Source organism: Schistocerca americana, chromosome 11 (genome assembly GCF_021461395.2).
Source record: "Schistocerca americana isolate TAMUIC-IGC-003095 chromosome 11, iqSchAmer2.1, whole genome shotgun sequence".
NCBI classification, from domain to species: domain Eukaryota; kingdom Metazoa; phylum Arthropoda; class Insecta; order Orthoptera; family Acrididae; genus Schistocerca; species Schistocerca americana.
The window spans coordinates 134,396,218-134,417,945 of record NC_060129.1 but is presented as its reverse complement, the minus strand read 5'-3'; positions in this window follow the sequence as shown (position 1 = coordinate 134,417,945).

The window sequence follows — 21,728 nt, the reverse complement described above, 5'->3', positions numbered from 1 at the left end:
ACATAACCTAGCCTGTAATTCATGACCAAGTTGACTATTACTACTACTTCTACTCTCGCATTTTTTTTAGGTAAAGAATTAGCACAATGCTCACACGAGAAAGCAGTCTTGCGTCTGTCACGCAATCATCCTGGAAACAATTCCTCTATCCAGAGCATTTCTTTCTCCGACATAGGAATGATTTTACAATTACCTTTGCATGTAGTTCATACTTTACTGTATAAACTGAATATTTAGTAAAAGGGCGAACCGAGTTAAGTACTGCATAGTGTGAATGAATGCTGCGATTTTCCAACAAAGAACAACGGGCACAAAATACTGAGACTCGGCTACAGATATCTGCCGTCACCGAGCTGCAGTGGCAGCTGAGTCATTCGTGAAATCTTAATGGCGGCCACGGCTGCTGAGACTCGTCCACAGATGCAGCAGCAGCCCACAGTGTGGGGTGACGTCACTAGGCACCCCTATCTCCAAGACAACGCGCGACGTGTTTTGCTGTATGTAATCACTTGTTTCTCTTTATCGAGCATTTCCATATTTACACATCTTTGAACTCCAGTATATTTTCTCGGTATCAATACAATCAATTTAAACGCTCTGTATAATACTTTTTACGAGCGGCACGATTATTAACAATTTTACATTCAATTTTTGTCGGGTACTTGGTCGTTAGTTGCGTATTTCCTCATTCCAAACCCAGCATCAAGCAAGTTACGTGCACCTCTGAACTTGGCCCGCCTTTACAAGGTACATCTCTAGTAGTATTGGGTGCTTAACACGTCTGTATGATTTGCGTGCAAAACTTGATCTTCCACGAAAAAGGCAGACGTCATTTCGCGTCTGCTGCCAGTTGTAAGATGCATTCAAGTAACGTGTCCCACCCACTGACCAGTTACGCCGATTTTAATCTGTCCACCCGCTGCCATATCGCCGCCCACAGATTTCTGGATACTCTGCCTACGTAACAGAACTTTTCCGCTCTTTGCCTCCCGCTGCTGTCGATGTAGTTCAGATTTTCCGTTTCAAGATCCGCCAGACAGTCGATGGCTCGTAACACGCGATCCGCGACCGCTTTCTCTATAGACTGCCGCCGGTTGTTAATTTGGCTCTTTCTCCATTCAGATAATCTATCTTCCAGCGTCGCACCTAACTGCTTATGCCTCTTGTTACTCCACGCTACGAATTGTGACCTTTTACTGAAGAACTAAAGAAAAAGTAATGCCACGTATTATTTTGAGTAGTTGAAAAGTACACTTCGCAGGCAATATACTTGCACCTGACATTGAAATCAATTTTTTTCCTCACAGGGGAGTGTTGGAATGTGACGAAAAAAACTTTATGTATTTCCATTCTTTTCAAAAGAAATACGAAATATAAACTTATTTTATGTTTTAATATGCTACTACTTATTTGAAAGTGCTGAGCAACGCTTCGCTCGAGAACGAAAACAGTGTGAAATTTATTCTACGGCTCCTGACTGCGTTATACGATATTCTCTGGTGCTGTGTGGAGGCGGATTTGAAATCGCAACTGCCCGTTTCTCTGGTGTGGCAGTCTTGTCCACTCACAGTTGTCTCATTTTACCTTCTGTCATACAAATAGGGTACAGCCTTCCCTCGTCGTCCAGAACAAGAGATTTCGATGTACGGATGTTCTGCTTTATTTCTTGAAAGTGCGTGATTCACACCGGAATCAGCGGTATACGCTGTGATGGCGCCCCGTGTTGCAGAAGAAGGAAACTGCGAAAGGAGTTACAGAGGACGCAGTGTCGTCGATGGCCGACAGATGGCAGCATGCGACTTCCCGTGTTATGGTTTGATACTGGGAATATGCCGGTGAAACGGAATACACAGCGCGAAAAAGATGTATACGGGCTCCATTGTGTATAATATGGACACTGAAATTCTGATACCTTTTTATAGTAAATTATAAATGTCGAACGGAGGAGAATGTTTAGCGTAAAAATAAAATTTTTGAATCTCTTGTGTTTCCGTTCCGAGAAAGTAACGGTATGTTAATAATCGCTTCCATTCTGTCAAACAAAATATAAACGTTATTTAACAGTTCTACACACGGCTAACGAATGTGCTTTCCATAAACCGAACTGCCGCTACCGCTTCTGGTTCGTCATGTAAACGCTGTCATATCGACTCCCGAATCATTGTCACCGGTGCCGGATTTCTTGCTGTATTTCGAGTGAAAAAAACTCTACCACAGCATTCCATCATTTTACGGTTTTAAGCACTTTCATTTTATCGAAGAATTGAGACTGCGGTCAGCACCTGGTCATGTCTGATAATGTGTAACAGTGCAGGATGACAAAACCCCGCCCAACCGCCAACCTGGTCATGTCTGATAATGTGTAACAGTGCAGGATGACAAAACCCCGCCCAACCGCCACTGCTTACGTTTGCGTTTTCTCACACACGTCAGTGACTGACTACCAAAAGGGACGCCACTCGAACGCCAGCACGGGTTACACAAAATCGTAAAACCAGCGTCGCATTCGCATACTGACACGGTACTGACGTTGGGCACTTTTAATCGCGGTTGCAGATCGTGGAAAGATAAAGCTGAGTTTATTTTTTCGTTAATTCTGCGTCTGCTGCAGCCCACAGTGCTTTGTCGCTGCCCCAGCGACCTATTGTTGCTGCTGGCGCTCCACAATGTCGGCAGTTTATCACTTGCTCGCTGAAAATGGCGGTTTTATGGAGAAAATGAAAACGGAGATATCATAGTAAATGCACAACCACCAGTCAAACTTGACATGTAAACGATAAACCTTTAAACGATAAACATCGTCGGTGGGGCACACATAACTGTATGTTGTCCATTTAAACGCTCATTTAGAGTTAGGCCTTCCACACACAAACTCGCAAAACTTATCATTCTGTCCAATCGAAATTACGCATCGCATTCCTCAATGAAAAATACTACTCACTTCCACTAATCACTTGTGGCGTCGTGCTTGCGTGACAGTTCCACCTCCCTGTAGCAAACGATTGTCTGCTATATTAAACACTGTCCGCATATAGAAGTATTTCAATATTTTCGCAATAGTAATTGACGAGCTAAAAAGATTTTTCGTCTTGTTACTGCTTAATTATCATGTCGGCATTCACAAACGTTGTGTGAGCTCCCTGTTAACAGGGATTGACAATGTTTTATCGCTCTGAAACAGCGGCTGAAACTCGTATGCAGACGTAGAAACCGAATCGCAAAAAGTCGTCGTTCGTTCCAACAGAAACTACCCATGATACTGGTCGCTAGAAAATAATATTAACTTATATAAGAGAGAGTAATTTCCATAGCCGTTGTCTTCGCAAAGCTGAATGTTTCGTTAACTCACCATCGTAATTAGTTCTGAGGCTTTTGTTTCTTCAGCAATACGTAAACGAACAATTACAGAGACTACAAATGGGAACGGAGTGTACCGCAGCGACATTGCCCTGACACACGCTTTCGGCGTTCTTGGCCGGATTAGCCGTGAATAACAAACCGAAGTTCGGACGAATCTCTCCGTCGCCTCTTTCTGGACCAGTCGACTACAGCCGTGCTGGCAAACAAGGTGTCGATGTCTGCGACGCTGCTTCCACCACGGGTTAAAAGTTATCAAGTCTAGGAGAGCCTCTGCAGCTTCCCAACGCTAAGGCAGCAGCCGCCGTGACGGAACAAGTTATTGCTGTACACTCTCGTCTCTGCGGCCTGTCTTCTCACGGAACAGATGTTCCTTGGTTTTACCTGAATATAAATAACGCAACGGCGAATATTTACATTTATTACTAACTGTTTTCTCGCATTATCGTCCTACGCATATTCAGGTTTCCTAATACCCTCACTGTTTTCACATGTGTTTGTGGCCGCCGGCAATCAAATGCGCCATTAGCAGTGCAGGAAACACCGTCGTCAAACCAGCATCGGAGACAAATTTTCTTACCGAGAAAGCAACTTGTGAAGGTTTGCATCTATTATAGAGCCGACACAGCTTGGCCTGTTGTTGGCCACACTAAGAGAAGACATGTAGCACTCGAAAAAGACCGTCGTTTTAGGAAGTTAAGGAATTTCAAGGGCATACTTTTTGTTTGGCTCTAGCTTCAATACACTCTAAAATCGTCTCAGAGGTGTTTATGTTACCGTCTGCAACTCTGTCGCTTACGTATAATTAATCTGGCCTAAACTTTTGTTTTAGGAGCTGACTGCTTGAGATGTTTTGCTTAATTTGGCACCTTCCATTGCGACGTGGTGCTGTGGCCCTTTACATAATCGGCCACTCACTAAAAGAGTGTTACAATTGTCGTGATGATAATGGATAGAGAATGAGTTGTTGTTATTACTGTATCTCGTATTATCGAGAGCTTAGTGCGTAGCTGTGCAGTCTCTTTGCGACAGTACTTCATTAACTAGAGACCACGGCCGGAGTTACTTGCTCGTACACCACAGTGACGTCATAACATCCACACTCGCGTCTCATTCATTATGAACGGCTGCGCACTGCCACATATGCTAGCCCTGAAATCGGGGGAGCCCGGCCTTTATGCTTCTCACTAGAATAACACGGTAACTACTCTCAAAAGAGCCATGAATTTCTGGACAGACGATTTTTTCATTTAATACAACTTTTCTTTTACTACAGGTTTTAACACACTTGGAAAGCGTGTAATCGGCGGATATCTGTCCGATCGTGTTTACTCACTGGGCTACAAGCGCAAAACTTGTACTCCTCACGGCTTTGTGTTCGCCTCGACCAACGGATTACGTGACGTCTGTTGCCAACATGCTGATTTTATTCCTGCAGCGTCTTATATCTCCAAATTCTACCGTAGTCGGTTCCACATTTTTGGTATATATTAAAACAATCCCGCGATTTATTTGAATGACCACGAAAACAAATGTTGTCATTTTTATGTCCTCTTCTTAAACGTACCATTCGTCGCGGTTCAACAGTCGACATCGCAAAGCTGTACCACAGATCGGCGCGATTTGTATATCTACACGCTCTCTAGAAGCGATTGCCCAATATGGGACAAACACAACTGACACGACATTTGCGATGGTACAGTTGTTCTCTACTATTCGAATCTCCGATTTCTCAGTAACATACTTGCGTAGGGAAGTGTATCTGGTACTCAGTCCGTTTCTGTGAACGTCAATTAGTGGGACAGCTACTATTAATTACATAGAGCAGTCTCTGCAAACGGATCTGCTAATAGCAGTTCCGTCTCATCACGCAACCTCTGCGATATCGATCCTGGAAATGTGCTTATAACCACAGCCAGCCTCTCGCTTAGTGGCGAGGGCTACGGCAAACAGTGGCCGGAGACAAGACACCCCGTGATTCTGTGCACAGTGGTGTGAGTCTGTTTTTACTCTTTGACAAGTTTTGTCGCCGTGCCTAAACGCCCAAAGCTTTTTGGCGAAATGTGTTTACAGCAATGCCCATCTCGCACTTCTTTCCACAACGAGCGTAATCCTGATCACTCAAGAAATCAGCTGTGAACGCTTCAATGGCCGAGCACGAGACTTTTGAACGTTGCTCTACTTCCAATCTCGTCTTCACCCTCCACCACATCACGACTCCACTGGCGTCTGCCAGGAATCCGTACTCTAAACCATCTGTTAATGTCTCCACCTCGTATTACGCAAAGACTGATAAGTTTGCTTCGTCGAGGACAGCTGCATTGCAGAGACCACGGATGTAAAAATTATGAAGCTCGGGATATCAACGTTTGCTCACTCCAGCAAAGCCGATTACTGTTTAACATGTAACCACATGATTAAAACGGTTGGCGAAATTTTCCTTATCTGAATGTTGTTTCCCGTGTAGTCGTCGTCTCTGTCGTATCGTTCCTCCTGACTGCTCAGTACAAACATGGAAATTTGCTGCAGGTATCAGATACCTACATGGAGGACTTGAGGCAAATTTCACGACGTTTCAGTACAGTGAAAACCGTAAATAAATAGAATGTAGTTCGCCTCTGCCAGGAGAACAAATCAGGGCAACTCGGTCTCGTAGGTTACTGTGTCGCAGTGATATATCGAGATACGGAGAGCATCTGATATCAAACTATTCATCGGTCTCTGAGTCATCACTTCCACATCACAGAAACTATAAAATTAATTCGTCTCTATGATAGGAGCAATGCTACCAACGCCATTAAAAGTTGCGTTTCATTTTTAGTCCATAGGGAACTGACCAATGGTGCATTGTCTCTCTCGTTACATTAATACCGACGCTGTAGGGGCTCATAATATGTTGCCCCATAATAATGTGCCAGACGCTTTTCTCACCACATTTATACATTTACTACTTGCTTAAACGTTTCGCACTTTCTTTCACGTACTTGCCGTCTACTAAATTTTATAGTTGTATATCGCTACCAACGCATTCCGTCATTTTGTCGTTTCCAGCACTTTCTATGGAGTCGTGAGAGTTCGACTATCATTATGTCACTTGCTACGACACGCTTACTTAATTAAGTGGTGACTCATTTTTCATTTACTTTGATCTTTTTAAGACATCTTCAAGTATTAAATATGGACATGCGATTGTCTTCAGTTCTAAGGAAATATTGTGTGGTGCGTCGCCTAAGTATGATGAACGTGTATGTGATGTTTTAAAGTTTTCTTCTTCTCATCCTGAAGACTGGTTAGTGCAAACACTGTGTTCACTCGTACATTTTCTATAAATTACCTTTCATTTTGGGTAAAGAGGTCTCCATGTCAGATTTTAATTACACTCCTGTAGCGCCGAAATTACGCATTTGCGGCTCTCACTTGCGGCGCTCAAATTCCTATGATTCGTACTGTCTTTCCGCCCTGCACTTTTGATCAAATTGATTTTCCGCACCCTGTATAACATTCCTGGATGGCAAACGTCGCTCAGCCAGCACCGCTTAAATTATTCACTTTTTACAGACGCTACACATATCTCACTGAATGACACCCAGCCAGGTTGACCGCCTACATTCCGCCACGTCACTGGAAAGCCAGCACGCGATCCACAAAATCACCAAACCAGCACCAGATTCGCACGGTGACACCGTACTGGTCGCAAGCACACTCAGACATTAATCGCAAACGCAGATCGTAGTATGCAGAAGCCGAGTTTGTCTTTGCGTTAACTCTGCGTCTCCTGCAGACCACAGAGCCCTGTCGGTTCATCAGCGGTCGATTGTTGGTGTTGGCGCACGGAATGATGGCAGATTCAGGCTTTCTCTGGGGTAACTGGGATTCTATTAAAGAAATCAAAACGGGAAGGAGTAACGAAAGCGGCAACTGGCAGTCAAACAGTACGTTTCTGTTAATTTAATGCGATGACAATTTTGAACGATAATGTTCGTGACGCGATTGAGTTACCAGCAATTACAGAAACCCAGGTTTTATGTTGCGTCCACCCCAGACAAACTCACTAAAGATATCGTCGTTGCCACGTTCCTACGAACTACGCACAACTGAGCCTGTAATTCATGACGAAGTTGACTATTAATTTTACTAGTCTCGTATTTTTCTTAGGTAAAGAATGAGCAAAATGCTCACACGTGATAGAAGTGTTACGTCTATCATGCAACCGTGGAGGAGACAAATGCTCCAGCCAGAGCAGAAATGCCCTTCACGTAATTTATATTTTTCTTTATAAACTGAACATTCAGTAACAGGGTGAGGCGAATTACACACTGCATAGTGTGAATAAATGTTTCAATTTTTTGAGCAACCGTGATAAACAAGAACAAAATACTAAGACTTGGCTACAGATGTCTGCCATCATAGGGCTGCAGTGACAGCTGAGTCGTTCCTCAAGTCTTAATGGCGGCCACAGCGGCTGAGGCGCCACGTCGCACCCCTGTCTCCGTAGAGCACGCGCGATGTGTCTCGCTGTATCCAATCATTTATTTATCTTTATCGAGCATTTCGATAGTTTCTCACCCTTGATCACCTGTGTATTTTCTCGGTATCAGTATAATCAATTAAACGCTCTATATAATACTTTTTTACGAGCGGCATGATTATTAACAATTTTACATTCAATTTTTGTCTGGTTATTCGTTTGTTGCCGACTTTCCTCATTCTACACTCAGTAAACGTCAAGCATTTTTGCTTGTACGTTTCAAAGTTGCCCCGCTATTGCCAGGTACATCTTTAGTAGTATTAGGCGCATAACATATCTTTATAATTCATATGCAAGTATTGATCTTCCACGAAAAAGACACATGTCAATCCGTGTACCTGGTTAAGAGAAACATTGGAATCTCTCCCTACTCAAGCCTGCGAACTAATGTCCAAAACTGTGAGCACAGCATAATGCTGCGTCTGCCGCCCGTTGTCAGACGCATTCCAGTATCCTGTCCCACTCACTGACCAGTTACGCAACTTTAATCTGTCCACACAGTGGTATATCGCCGCCCACAGAATGATGGATACTCTTCCTGCGTAACAGAACTTGCCCGGCCTTTGCCTCCCGCTACTGATCATGTTCAGATTTTCCAGTTCAAGATCCGCCAGGTAGTCCGTCGCACTCAACACCTGATTCGCGACCGCTTTCTCTGAACACTGCCGCCGGTTGTTACTTTAGCTCTTTCTCCGTTCAGATGATGTATCTTCCAGCGCCGCACCTAACTGCTTATGTCTCTTGTTCTCCATGCCAGGAATTGTGCCCTGTCACTGAAGAACTAAAGAGAAATTAACGCCACGTATTATATTAAGTAGTTGAAAAGTAAGCTTCGCAGGGAATATACTTGCACCTGACATTGAAATCAATATTTTTCCTCTCAGGAAAAAAGAAAAGATGTTCATGGTAGTGTTGGAACGTGACGAAAAAAAACTTTATTTGTTTCCATTCTTTTCAAAAGAAATACAAAATATAAACTTATTTCATGTTTTAATACGCTACTACTTATTTGAAAGCGCTGAGCAACGCTTCGCTCGAGAACAAAAACAGTCTGAAATTTATTCTACGGCTCCTGACTGCGTTATACGATATTTCTAGTGCTGTGTGGAGGCGGATTTGAAATCGCAACTGCCTGTTTCTCTGATGTGGCAGTCTTCTCGGCTCACAGTTGTCTCAATTTACCTTCTTTCATACAAATAGGCTACAACCCTCCCTCGTTGCCCACCACACGAGATTTTTATGTACGAATGTTCTGTTTTTATTTCTTGGAAGTGCGTGATTCGCACCCCAAAGACCGCTATCGAAAGACGTTGTGATGGCGCCCCGTGTTGCAGAAGAAGGTAACTGCGAAAGGAGTTACAGAGGACGCAGTGTAGTCGATGGCCGACAGATGGCAGCATGCGACTTCCCGTCGTAAGCTTTGATATAAGGAATAAGACGTTGAACGGAATAAACAGCGCGAAAAAAATGTCTACGGGGGCCATTCTGTCACACAACGACCAAGGACCTTGTATATAGTAATGGACACGGAAATTATTATATCTTTTTGCAGAAAATTATAAATGCCGAACGGAGGAGAAATGTTTAGCGTAAAAATAAAATATCTGATTCTCTGTGTTTCTGCTTCGAAAATGTAACGATATGTTAATAATCGCTTTCATTGTGTCAAACAAAATATAAAACGTTATGTAACAGTTCTACAAACGGCTAACGAATGTGCTTTTCATAAACCGATCTGCCGCTACCGCTTCTGGTTCGTCATGTAAACGCTATCATATCGTCTGCCGAAACATGGTCACCGATGCCGGATTTCTTGCTGTATTTCGAAGGAAAAAAACACTACCACAGCATTCCATCATTTTACGCTTTTAAGCACTTTCATTTTATCGAAGAATTGAGACTGCGGTCAGCACCCTTGTCGTGTCATGTCTGATAATGTGTAACGGTGCAGGATGGCGAACCCCCCCCCCCCCCCCAAACACCGCTGTTTACGTTTGCGTTTTCTCACACGCGTCACTGACTGACTACCAAAAGGGATTACACAAAATCGTAAAAGCAGCTTCGGATTCGCATAATGACACGGTACTGACGTTGAGCACTTTTAATCGCGCTTGGAGATCGTAGAAATATAGGAACTGAGTTTATTTTTCGGTTAATTCTGCGTCTCCTGCAGCCCACAGACCTTTGTCGCTGCCTCAGGTACCTACTGCTGGTGCTGGCGCTCCACAATGTCGGCAGTTTTAACTTTCTCGCGAATAATGGCGGTTTGATGCAGAAAATGAAAACGGAAAAATGATAGTAAATACACAGCCATCAGTCAAGCTTTACATTCATCGGAGTTAGAAGCGAGTAAACCTTTAAGCGATAAATAACGTCGGTGGAGTGCACATGACTGTATTTAATCTATATAAACCCACGTTTAGAGTTAGGCCTTTCAGATACAAAATCGCCAAAGTTATCATTCTGTCCAATCGAAATTACGAATCGTGTTCTTCAATGAAAAATACTACTGACTTCCAGTAATCACTTGTGGCGTCATGCTTGCATAACACTTCCACCTCCCTACAGCAAACTAACTACTGTGTGCGAAATTACACACTCTGTTCGCATTTGAAAGCATTTCAATATTTTCGCAATAGTAATGGACGAGCTATAAAGATTCAACGTCTTCTTACTTCTTACTTATCTTGTTGGCATTCACATACATAATGTGAGTGCCGAGCACCGATTTGTTCACGTGGAGAGACAATGATTTATTGCTCTGAAACAGCGGCTAAAACTCGTATGCAGACGTGGAAAGTAACAATCTATCGTATTCGTCACCAGGAAATGACACTAACTGATATAATCGACAATAATTTCCATAATCGTTCTCTTTCCAAAGCTAAATGTTTCGTAGACTCATTATCGTAGTTAGTTCAGAGGTTTTCGTTTCTTCAGCAGTACATAAACGAACAATTACAAAGAGGTGAATTTTTGAAATGTCGCGAAAGCAGTACTGCGCCGCAGATTTCGTTACAACTGGGAACGGAGTGTCTCGCAGCGGCATTCTGGATACAAATGATTTCGGCGTGTTTGGCGCGTTAGATGTGAATAAGAAATCAAGATTCGGACGAATCTCTCCATCGCCTCTCTCTGCACCAGCCGGCTGCAGCCGTGCTGCCAAAGAAGGCGTCGATGTCTGCGACGCTGCTTCCCCCCCCCCCCCCCCATGCTTGAATCGCAACCAAGTCGGGGAAATCCTCTGCTGCCTCTCGAGGAAAGACGGTAGTCGCGGTGCCGGTGCAAGCTTCTGCTCTACGTTCCCATCTCTTGCGGCCTGACCTGTCTTTCCACGGAACTGATGTACCTTGGTTTTACCTCAATATAAATAACGCAACTAATTTTACCTAAAATACTACAGCGAATATTTACATATATTGCTAACTGTTTTATCGCATTATCGCCCAAAGCATATTCAGGTTTCGTAATACCCTCTCTGTTTACACACGTGTTGTTGGCCGTGGGCAAGCAAATTGCACCATTAGCAGAGCAGGAATCTCACCACTGTAAAACCAGAGACGAATTTGCTTACCTGGAAAGCTGCCTACGAAATTATGTATTCTGGAACCGACACAGCTTGGTCTGATATTGGCCACACCAAGAAAATACATTTAGCACTCGAAAAGTTCCGTCGTTTTAGGAAGTTAAAGAATTTCAAGAGCATACTTTTTGTTTGTCTCTGGCTTTAGTACACTCTAGAAACATCTCAGTGGTGTGTACGTAACCGTTTGCAGCTCTGTCGCTTACATGTGTTTATTCAGGCCTTACTTGTGTTGTAAGGGCTGACTGCTTGACATGTTTTCCTTGATGCATGATTTTCTCAAGAGGTGATCGTTTCCGTTTAGTACGGCACTTTTTTTTTCCTAGTATAGATGTTAACCCTCCTTTAAAGCGTGCAAATGGCGGATATCTGGCCGATCGTTTTTAAGTCACCGGGCTACAAGCGCAAACCTTATACTCCTTATGGTTTCAAAATTCTAACGTAGTCTGTTTCACATTCTTGGTATACATTAAAACAATTCCGCAATGTTTTTTGATAAACCACGAAAATAAAAGTTTTCATTATTTATACCCTCTTGTTAAACGTGCCATTCGTCGTGTTTCAACAGACGGCGTCGCAAAGCTGTACCACACATCGATGCGATTTGTATTCCTAGATACTCTCTCGAAGTCATTGCCCAATATGGGACAAACACGTCTGCGGACATTTGCGATGATAGAATCGTTCTCTAGTATTCGAATCTTCGATTTCTCCGTAATATACTTACATTAGGAAGCGTATCTGGTACCCAGTCCGTTTCTGTGAACGTCAAATAGTAAACATCTTCAACTTTTGTAGTCCTGTTTTCCTCAGTTGCGTGTAATATTACGGTATATTGATAATTTTTACTTATGGACCGTCTGACTGTCGAGAACAGAAACCAAAACATTGCATTGAAAAACCAAAACATTGCATTGAAACAAGCGTTCAGTTCATAGTGCTGTGGAATGTGGGAAAAAAACCGCGAATTCGCATTCATAAGAAGAAGAACACCGAAAATGCAACAGGAGCGTAATATGTAAGAAATTGTCCACGCAACCTGCCACTGATGATGTCTTGCAGAAAATAAAGGCGAAACGCGTATGGCACTAAAATTGTGTTTTATTCAGTTGCTGTCAGACGGTCCATAAGTAAAAACTATCGATATACCGTCAAATAGTAGGACTGCTACTACATAGTACGTAGGGCAGTATTTGCAAACCGATCTGCCAATAGCAGTTCTGTCTTATCACGCAAGCACTGCGATATGGATCCTGGAAATGTGCTAATAGCCACAGCCAGCCTCTCGCTTAGTGGCGAGGGCTACGGCAAACAGTGGCCGGAGACAAGACACCCCCTGACTCTGTGCACAGCGGTCTGAATGGGTCTTCAGTCTTTGAGTAGTTTTGCCGCCGTGCGTAAACGCCAAACGCATTTTGGTGAAATGTGTTTGCAGCAGTGCCCATCTCGCGCTTCTTTCCGCAGCGAGCGTAATCCTGATTGTTCAATAAATCAGCTACGTACGCTTCAGTGGCCGTGCACGAGGCTTTTGGACATCCCTTTACGTGCAATCTGCTCCCCATCTTCCCCCATATCACGACTCCACTGGCGTCTTCCAGGACTCCGTACTCTCCACTACTTGTTAATGTTTCCTCTTCGTATTACACAAAATGACAAGTTCGCTTCGTCAAGGGCAGCTCCATTGCAGAGAGATGTGTGTAAAAATTATGAAGTTCTGGACATCGACGTTTGTTCATCCTATCAAAGCCGATTAATGTTTAACATGCAACCTCATCATTAGAGAAAAATGGTTTCCGAAATTTTCCTCACCTGAATGTTGTTTCCCGTATAGTCGTCGTCTTTGTCGTACCGTTCATCTTAACTGCTGAATACAAACATGGAAAATCGCAGCAGGTGTCAGATACCTTGACGGAGGACTAGAGGCAAAATTCACCACGTTTGAGTACAGTCAAAAACGTAAATAAATTGAATGTGGTTTGCCTCTGATCAGAAGAAGAAATGAGGGCTACTTGGTTCCATAGGTTAACGTGTGGGGGGAGTTGATATGACGGTATTCGTCGGTCTCTGTCATCACTTCCACGTCACAGAAGCTGTAAAAATACTTTACTTACGACGATAGGAGCAATGGGACCAACACAGTTAAAAATCGTGTTTTATTTTCAGTGCTTTGGGAACTGACCACCGGTGCACTGTCTCTCGTTTCGTGAATACCGATGCTGCAGGGGCTCATATCTTGCTCCATAGTAACGTTACGGAGGCAATTGTTACGATATTTATACGTTCGCCACTTCAGTTGAGGACTTTTTGTGATCAAGAAACATATTTTACATCTTACATTCTAGCTACATGGTTAAACGTATCGCATTTTTTCTATTAAATTTCAAGGTTATATATCGGTACCAGCGCATTCCGTCATTTTGCCGTTTCCAGCACTCTCTATGGACTCCTGAGAAGTTGACCATCATTCTGCCATGTCTTGTCTCACATATACAGTGTGTGAGAAAGCAGTCTGACCCAAAGTGTAGGGCAGAAAGACAGCATTAAAAAAACCAATCCGAGTATAGGAACTAGAAATGGCTGTTGAATATTTACAGCGCTGTGCCAGCATGAAAACGGTGGGCAGTTTGAAGATTTGCTGCGACATACTTAACGCTAAGTAAGTGGTGGATCACGTTTCCTTTACTTTGTCCTCTTGAAGACATGTTGAAATATAAAACATGGACATGTGATTGTCTTTATTTCTAAAGAAATGTTGTCTAGAACGTCGGCTAAGTATTACACAGGTGTATGTGATGCTTTGAGTTTTTCTTGTTATCGTCCTGAGACTGCTTAGTCCATAGACTGTGATTACACTTACATTTTGTGTGAATTATCTTTCATTTTGAGTAAAGACGTCCACATGTCAGATTTTAATTACGTTCCTGTAGCGCCCAAAATACGAATTTTCGATCCCGAGTTGTTGTACTCAAAGTACTAAGTTTCACACTGTCTTTCCGCCCTACACCTTTGGTCAAATCGTTTCTCCGGACCCTGTATAACGATGCTGGATGGCGAAACCCTGCTCAACCAGCACTGCTTAAATTGTTCACTTTTAACGTACGCTACACATATGTCACTGAGTGACTCCCACCCCGGTCGTCCGCCCATATTGCGTCGCGTCACTGGAAAGCCAGCACGCGAAACACAAAATCACGAAACCAGCATCAGATCTGCAAAATTACTCTGTACTGATTGTCAGCACATTTAGACGTTAGTCACAAATACATATAGTAGTAATGTAGAAGCTGGACTTATTTTTCTGTTAATTTTCCGTCTCCTGCAACCGACAGAGCTTTGTCGCTGCGTCAGAGACCGATTGTTGCTGCCAGCACCGCGGAATGTTGGCGGTTTTAACTCTCCCGCGAGTAATGGCGGTTTTGTGAAATAAGCGAAAACGTGTGTACGTAACCGTTTGCAACTCTGTCGCTTACATGTATTTATTCAGGCCTTACTTGTGTTGTAAGGGCTGACTGCTTGACATGTTTTCCTTGATGCATGATTTCAGATGCAAGTGTTCATCATCGAAATGAGAGTGAATCCCTACTTGACGCATGTCTACCCACAGCAAGAACTCGCGTAGGTGTGTGTCCTTCCCCACATGTGAATCACAGCCCTAGTGGCTGGCCAGTTGTACCACTGTAACGCATCCGGACTGTGCTGTTTCGTACTCGGTACATTCATGGATGGCCTTCTGTCACAGCTGCCTCCAGCTGATGTTACGCTACACCCCCGAGAAGGAGGCGATTGAGTGAAAAAATCTCCCGGTAAATTTGTAAGGAAATCGTAAAGAAGTACCGTCAAAACGTTTTTATCGAAGCCAAATAACTCACTGATGCTGTTTTATTGCGCTCGCGTGGACCACACGCGTCGTGCGGAATACGTGGAACGGTAAGAGCTGGAACGTATTTACACTCCATGGTTTTGAAGATGTATAATGGACAGAAAAATTGCTCTAGAGCCAAGGAGAAACCTTAGTCGTGTACGTAGAATTAGCGAATATGTTGTCATCAGGCATCGCTTATGATGACGTAATTAAAAAGTTTACAGCATCATTTCTTTGTATCGATGTGTTAAATGGTAACAGATAAGAAAGGATTCCTCGAATGCCTTTACACACTGCTCATGATAGGAGGACGACTGCATTCGAGTCAACAATTAATTCACTGAGAAGGCAAAGAAATGGAAAAAGCTTGCCTCAGCGTTATTATTCTGTCGTGTAGCTGGGTGGCGCCTATCGCGAGAATGAAGTCCGCCAAAACTTTGGTTTACGATGCCTGACTTCGTTATGTGCTCCTCGCTGGCGTACGTGAATCTGTGAACACACAGCGGGCTTCATGTGTTCGACCGTAGAGATACACATATACACGGCGCCTGCATCTATCCTTCCCGTGTTGTGGTTCGAAACCAAATGGATTAGACGGTTGCACTATCTGCATCTGCAATCAAGTACTGACTTCAACAACTGATCTTGTTGCATTAGTATCACTCATTTGGTAATTCAATTACTCTACTTTCTGCAAGATTCGCGACGTTAATGCGATAACTGTCCTTGTTACGTTTGGCCATGTGGAACGACAGCAAACGTTTCAAAAACTGTCCTACCAACTCTTTATTTTCACAAATGGCAGAATTACAGGAATGCGACGAATTTCTCTTCTTGTTGGACTGTGGCTCATTCAGCTGGCCTCTTCCACAGAATCGGTTGGCGGGAATCATATAGTTTTCTGGCCATTTCCTCACGACTACGTCTCATGTGTGGCATTATGCTTTAAGAAGTGACATCCGTAACGTCCTATTTTTACACGGAATAAAAACCTACGACTTGTGCTTTATCTAGTACAAATGACGAACCAATATCGAGATAAGAAGAAAACGTTGCTTGTAGAGTAAATTCATAATAGTGGGTTAGAGATTAACGCTCTGTCGTGTCAAAAATTTTCGCCATTCGTAGAGTTTCAGAAATGACGACCGACACAGCCAACATCCCTGCTTTCATCCAACCCAAGGATTTTGGGAAATGTTTGCCGCGTAGCGTGTGCTGTTGTCATTTGGGTTGAAATTCTCGCTTTTGAAAGAGTGTCCAAACATTCCTGAGTGATCCGTCAGTGGGCAAACTGTAACGACTTTTGTTTCACGTGTCTTTCTGATGGTCGGCAAGCGCGGGAGCTCACCGGTCAGCCCAGCCCTAGAAACGCATATGCAGATGTGTAGTCATACTGCGCAAAATTTACATATGTTCCATACGCATGGCGTTCCATGATACACAACCGTGACGTTGTAACCTCTACACTCCCGTCCTGTTTATTACGAGAGATTGTCACAACCCACATATGCAGCCCCTACCTTATCCTCTGTTCACCAACATGATACGTTCAGTGTTCCAAAAGATTCCTCCGTGTTAACGTTGTAGTTGCATCTTTCTCCTCAAAGTAGTTCCGCGACATCTCACACATTCCGGCCACGTATCAAATCAATATCAGAGTTGCCTTGATGAAGAGTCAGAGTAAATTACTCATTAATATCTGCTTCTACAAAACGCGTTGTGCACTCTCCGTCGTGTTTAAATGGTCCTTACTAGAAGACTGTCGTAGAAACTGGCGCCAGCCATACGCGTACGTAATCTTTGAAAACTGTGACCCAATTACGGGAAACACAGTTGCCGTACTAGAACCACTGTCTACTACTAGAAGTTTTAATTTGTCATTGATACACTGACTTTTGCGTAACAAAGCGTTTGTTGTACCCCGGAGATTTGCACGAATAATGCATACTACGGCACTTCCGTTTCTTTCAGACCGATGCCTCGACGTAAACATCGAAACTTCCAGTTGCTATTAAAGTTTTGGAGCCAGTGAAGATGTGGTTCTGGAGTAAGTGTTTTGCTGGTTTCAGTTTAGTCAGTATTGGTGACATCTGAAGCTACTTTGTCTTCTGGTCAGAAGAAACTGGTAGCACCTCTTGGTTCCGGCAGATTATACTTTACCGTTCCTGCACGTACAACCACCACGTGACATAGTGTGTGTTACTCTTGTGCCGTAGCTTTATAGTGAGAGCAGAAAGGAGAAAAAAGACAGCTGATATCAGTATATTTAACGAAGTCATTCATTTCTGTGTACGTTATTCACCTCTCGCTGTGTGCCTTGCTCTGTTTGGGAAAGGAGGAAGCGTCGGTAGCAAACTTTTGTCAACGGCTGAATCTGGAGGTCGTCCGTACTAGCGAGGCGATGAAGGCATTTGCGGACTAGGGGTAAATGTGTTTAATTTTTTTTTATTTCATCGCATTGGTGAATAGACTGAATCAGCATAGTGTGGTCTCCCCTAATCCACAGAAGATACGATAAGAAATGTTACGTTCTTCCGATTAATCTACAGCTAAGAAAAACCTTCAACTTCTCATCGTAATCGCAGTTCCTTCCAGTTCACCGCCCTGCAATTCGTCAGAATCAGATGAACGGACAATTCAAATGACGCAGTGTTTACAATATACTGTTGCGAAAACAGCTGTGCGCCTAAAATTCCGTTACAACGGGGAACGGAGTGGCTCGCGACGGCATTCTTGCGTCAGACGCTGTCCGTGCTCTTGTCGAGTTAAACTTTTATATCTGTTCGGGATTACTTTAGAAAGATTCATCTCCTTTACTTCGGCTCCGCATCACTATCGTCGTACTGCCAGACGAGGTGTCGACGTCTGCGACGCTGCTCCCCCACGTCCGGACGCAAATGATTCGACCAACTGCCCCGTTGAATAGCCGCTGCACAAATTGAATTTTTTTTTGGGAAATCTGATTTTTGCGGCATCTCTGACGACAGAAAAATGTGAAGCCCTTTTCTTATACAAAAGTCTGTATTCCTATATTTTTTGTTGGTAACAGTACTCTAAATATTTTTACGTAAAACGCTAGGCAAAGTATTACACTTAGATGAGGCAAGTGGCAAACGAGGGAAAATGTTAGAAATATGGCGTTCTTCCCAGACTTGACTGTTCCCTTCGCTTCAGTTGTGTTACACATATTCAGGTCTGGGGAGGGCGTCTCTTGCTGATACACTGTGGAGACGTCGCAACATCGACACTCGCGAGTCATTCATTACCGACGATCCTGCACTGGCAAACACGCCACGCCTGTAATCTAGTGACCCTGGCCTCACATTCTTATTACTAAAGTACTGAAGAAACAATTTTTTTCTATTTCAATGTGTCTCATTTTTGCTCTACTATACGCTTAATACACCTTGAAAACGTAAACGGCGGACATCTTTCCGACTGGTTTCAACTCTGCTAGCTACAGCTGCCAGCTAATATAATTATTAATCGCTCTGTCTGGTGATTGTGCAAAAGGATCGCGCGAGCCGAGTAGACGACATGTTTACATCGCTGTGACATCTTCTTCCCGGAAGTGGTGCTGTGGTCTCCTGTACATTCCGGTCGTGTATAAAAACAGGCCAGTACCCGTCTTCTTGACAATGTGGAAACACGTAAAGTTATCCTTTTTGTAACCTGTTGTCAAGTATGCTGGCCATTCTCTATCGTGTTTGAATACTTGGTACCACAAAGCCGCAACAGAAATAAGTGCGCAACCCTTTATCTACACTTAGTTCACAACCGTGCACCAGTAAACGTAACTTTTGTCGCTCAATACAACACCTTTCAACGCTTTAACGGACGTGGATACTTTTGAACACCCGTTTATGTGCAACCTCCTCTTGCTCCCTATGTTTTCACTGGCGTCCGTAACAAGTCCGTATCCTCCACCATTTGTTAATGTCTCCTCTCGATATTACGGAAACACCGAAAAGTTCGCTGTACCGAGGATAGTTGCAATGCAGAGGCTATGAGCGTAAATGTTATGAAGCTCGCAAAATAGAGGCTTCTTCGGACTAACGTTTCATATGCAAACATGACTAGAGAAAAGCAGTTGCCCAAAGTTTCGTCTTGTGAATGTTGTGTCCCGTGTAAACGTCATATCTGTCGTACCGTACACCTTACCTGCTCAGTAACCAGGCTAGGTGTTAAATCACAGAAAATATTAAATTCTGGTCGAGGTCTACGTGGTTTCATAGATTGTTGTCCACATATTTCAGATGTTTATTGAAATACAAAGAGAAGTTAATATCGCCGTATTCAACAGCCTCTGAGTCATCAATACCGAATCACAGACGATAAAAAAGAGTACCGCTATTACTCACGTTGATGGTAACAATGTGACCAACGCAGTTAAAAATTTTGCCTCGTTTTCAATGCTTTGGCAATTGACCGACGGTGCATAGTCTTTACTTTCATTAATATTGACTCTGTGCGGTCTCACGTGTTGCCCCATAATAGCGTGACTGATACGTTTGTCACGACACTTGTACATTTACTACTTTACCTGAGGACATTTTGTAATCAAGAAACGTATTTCACATCTATTTCCTTAGCGCCTTTGTTAAAAGTATCATAGTTATCATCCACTGAACTTTAAAGTTACAAATTGCTTCCAGCGCATTCCGTCATTTTGCCGTTTTCCACACTTTCCATCAAAGATTAAGTGTACTGGACTCTAGAGAATTCGACCAACCCTCTGTCACGCCTCGTCTGGCATATGCAGGGTGCGGAAACACAATTTGACCAAAAGTGTAAGGCACAAGGACGGCATCAAATGAAAGAATCTCAATATAGCAGCCAGAGGCCGCACGTGAATATTTAAGGCCCTATGTCAGCATGACAACGGTATTCGGTTTGAACCATTTGCTGCAGATAATTATGTTAATTAAGTGGCTGCTTATCCGTCATTCATTTTGGCTCTTTTGTGAGATATTGAAAAATGAAACATGGTGCGTCAGCCAAGTCCGATACACGTGTGATACTTTAAATTTATCCTGTTCTTCAAATATTCTGTTTACGTATACACGTACTGCAAATGCAGATCGCAGTAATATAGAAGCCGAGTTTATCTCTCCGTTAATTCTCCGTCTCTCGCAGACCACAGAGCTCTGTCGGTGCATCAGCGGTCGATTGTTGCTGTAGGCGCCACGGAAAGATGACTTTCTCTGGAGTAACTGGTGGGATTATATTAAAGAAATGAAAACAGAACGAAATAACGAACGCGGCAGCTAGCAGTCAGACACCACTTTTCTTTTAGTTTAATGCGACGACAATTTTAAAAGATAAAGTGTTTTATCTATTTAAAAAATCAAAGTTTAAAGTTACGCTCGCAACAGACAAACTCACTAAAAGTTATCGTCCTTGCCACATTTCATTTTACACACAACTGAATCAGATTATTTCTTATGAGCTACACATAATTAAGCCTGTAATTCATGACGAAGTTGACTGTTACTATTCCTACTGTTGTATCTTCCTTACGTAACGAACGAGCAAAACGCTCACGTGAGATAGTAGTCTTGTGTCTAGCGCGCTATCACCCAGGAAGCAATACCTCCAGCCACAGCATTTCCTGTTGCCACACATGAATGATTTTGTCATTACCTCTACACGTAATTCATATGTGACCTTCCAAACTGCATTACGTAGGCCTACTACATTGCGTGAATGAATGCGGCAGTTTTCTCGGCAACAACGATAAAAAAGCAAAGAAATAGAAAGACTTGGCTATAGATGTCTGCCATCACAGGGCTGTCGTGACAGCTGAGTCTTCCGTGACGTCTTAATGGTGACGACAGCGGCTGAGGGGCGTTTAGAGACGGCAGCAGACCACACTGACGTGTGACGTCACTTGGCAACCAAGTCTTCTTGTATCCGCTGCAATTAATCATTTATTTTTATCGATCATTTCATACGTATACATTTTCGGTAAATTAACCATCATTTGGTGCCAAGATGCCCGTGTGGGAGATTTTAATTACGTTCCGGTACCGCCGAAAATGTGCAAATTGCGACGCCTAAATGCTATTCTCAAATTTCTGTGTTTCATGCAGTCTTTCCAGGCTACACTTTTCATCATATATTTTCTATGTACCCTGTACAACGATACGGGATGGCAAACTTCGCTGAATCAGCACTGCTTAAATTTTTAATTTTTTACGTACACTGCACATATGTCATTCAATGACTCCCACGCCGATCGTCCACCTATATTTTGCTACGTCACTGGAACGCTAGCACGCGACACACAAACTGTGAAACCAGCATCAGATACTCATAATTACACTGTACAGAGTGTGAGCAAATTTAAAAGTTAATCACAAATGTAGACAGTAGTAATGTAGAAGCTGAATTTCTGT